At 46.9% G+C, this 2599-nt stretch overlaps 1 protein-coding gene across 4 annotated transcripts in view; it reads right to left on the reverse strand.

Moving 5' to 3' along the window:
* Positions 1–281, reverse strand: part of c42h2orf42 (chromosome 42 C2orf42 homolog) — a 35508-nt gene extending 35227 nt beyond the window's left edge. For 2 of the 4 annotated variants that reach the window (XM_043681610.1, XM_043681609.1), the window contains exon 1: positions 264–281. The gene's annotated coding sequence lies outside the window, so the exon portion shown is untranslated. Of the gene's footprint in view, positions 1–115; positions 200–263 lie in introns of those variants that run through there. The other 2 variants (XM_043681608.1, XM_043681607.1) reach the window with 1 other exon arrangement.
* Between the last annotated feature and the right edge of the window lie 2318 nt (positions 282–2599).

Raw genomic sequence — 2599 nt, forward strand, 5'->3', positions numbered from 1 at the left:
CACTCAGGGCGCTCAGGCCCCGCCCGCCTTCGGAGGAGCGTCGCCTCATTGGGGAAAAAAATACATTTTATTTTCTTGAAAAATCTTTGTAAAATTAGAAACCAAATGAACTCACCTCCCCTCACCCAACACTACTTTGAGGTGGGAGGGCCCAGTTTTTCCCCCCTCCTCCTCCTCACGGAATCGGGAGACGGCCTCTGGGAAAAAAATACATTTTATTTTCTTGAAAAATCTTTGTAAAATTAGAAACCAAATGAACTCACCTCCCCTCACCCAACACTACTTTGAGGTGGGAGGGCCCAGTTTTTCCCCCCTCCTCCTCCTCACGGAATCGGGAGACGGCCTCTCCTCAGACGCGTCGCCATTTCTCTCCTTACAAATAGCGCTCGGCGCTGCGCTGTAACGCCGGCTCTGATTGGTCGTGTGTTGTGCGGTCACCGGTGATCGCGGGGCATGCCGGAAGTTATAGTTCTTCCATACCATCCTCCATTCAATTCTGCGTCGGATAAGCGACATGGGACTACATTTCCCAGAATGCTGCATCCACTCCTTCCCTCTTCCCCCACTCTGTCACCCTACCAAAGCCAATTGGCCTCCTTGATCTCATTGATTGAGTTAATGGCTCACCAGACAATGTCTAATATTTGTTCTTGGCACAGGATTGAAGTTCTCATAACTACTGTCAAAATTCTGCTGCTTTTTCTGAAAAATTCGTATTTTTATTTATTCATAAATTCTCAAACAGCAAAACCTTATCTGCTCCAGCCAGAGCCTCTCTGCTTATATTAGGAAATAGTGAGGCCGACAGCTGCTGGAGATCAGAGTTGGAGTTATCTCTCCCCCAGCAAGCTCAGGCCTGAAATGTTGATGTTCCTGCTCCTCAGATGCTGCCTGACGTGCCACGCTTTGCCAGTAACACTCTCATATCACTGATTATGTTACCTACTATGGTGACAAAATGTCTGAAAACAAACCTTCCAGCTCAATGAGCAAACCTACATCCAGAAAAACATTATATTTTTGTAACAGAATACAATTTAACACTAAAGTAAGGTTCTTGACAGATTTGTTTCTCCTTATGGGAGAGTCTAGTGGGAAACCTTCACACAGTTTACGTCGTATTTGGATGAGTGTTTGGGATTGGGTAAGTTGGCTTTGTTTTTGACCACCACAAACTCGATGGGCAAAGGCCTCTATTGCTGTTTGACCAAAGGGCATAACTTCATAACAGCATTTTTCAAACCCACAACTCCTGCCACCTGAGAAGCCAAAACCAGCACAGAGAGAGGAACAGCACCACGGCCAAAGCCCTCACCAATCTAATTTGGAAATATATCAGTTGTTCCTGGAATTCCCTCCCTAATGTTATTGTGGGTCAACCCACAGACAGTGGACTTCAGCACTTCAAGGCGGCAGCTTATCAGCACCTTTTGCTGGGCACCCTGGGACAGGTAATAAATGCTGGCCCAGCCACTGCCACACACAATGCATAAACACTGAAGTAATAAATTTCTTCTGTCAGCTGATCATGAATCAATATATTCTTTACTGCAGAAGTTTGGTTTTCAAGGTTTAGACTTGTAATCAGTTCAGATGCTGTTTGCATCCCCCTCTGTGTTGTTAGTTGATCAGACCCTTCTTTGCACCCCACCATCAATCCCCTGCTTCTACATGCGAGGGATCAACCTTGGCTTCAACAATCTCTTTCCCTTCACATAGATATTTCGAGTTGCTGAAGCTCTGCTCCCCAGAAGCCAACTATCCTAATCCTAATTTCCCTTAATCAGTCCCAGTGTCCTCCTTAGCTGATTTCCAAACTGCTTTCATGACTTAGCCCTTTTTTTTAGTGGCCAATAGTGTCATAGAGCTGGAAATGTGTTGCTGGAAGCCCTTCTTCAGCCTTATGCCCGAAACGTCGATTCTCCTGTTCCCTGGATGCTGCCTGACCTGCTGCGCTCTTCCAGCAACACATTTCCAGCTCTGATCTCCAGCATCTGCAGACCTCACTTTCTCCTCAATAGTGTCATAGAGATTAGATTACATTACAGTGTGGAAACAGGCCCTTTCGCCCAACAAGTCCACATCGACCTGCGGAAGCGCAACCCACCCATACCCCTACCCGTACGTTTTACATTTACCCCTTACCTAACTCTACAGGCAATTTAGTATGTAGCAGATGGAAACAGAGCCTTCGGTCGCACTAGTCCATGCCGACCAGCTATCCCAACCCAATCTAGTCGCACCTGCTAGCACCCAGCCCATCTCCCTCCAAACCCTTCCTATTCATATACCCATCCAAATGTCTTTTAAATGTTAGAGTGTATGAGCCTCCACCACTTCCTCTGCCAGCTCATTCCATACATGTACCACGCTGTGTGTGAAAAAGTTGCCCCTCAGGTCTCTTTTACATCTTTCCCCTCTCACCCTCAACCTTTGCCCTCTTGTTCTGGACTCCCCAACCCCACGGCCAAGACCATTGCCCTCATGATTATAGAAAGCTCCGACGCTCCAGGGAAAACAGCCCCAAGTCTGTTCAGCCTCTCCATACAGCTCAAATCCTCCAACCGTGGCAATATCCTTGTAAATCTTTTCTGAACCC

Source organism: Chiloscyllium plagiosum, chromosome 42 (genome assembly GCF_004010195.1).
Source record: "Chiloscyllium plagiosum isolate BGI_BamShark_2017 chromosome 42, ASM401019v2, whole genome shotgun sequence".
NCBI classification, from domain to species: domain Eukaryota; kingdom Metazoa; phylum Chordata; class Chondrichthyes; order Orectolobiformes; family Hemiscylliidae; genus Chiloscyllium; species Chiloscyllium plagiosum.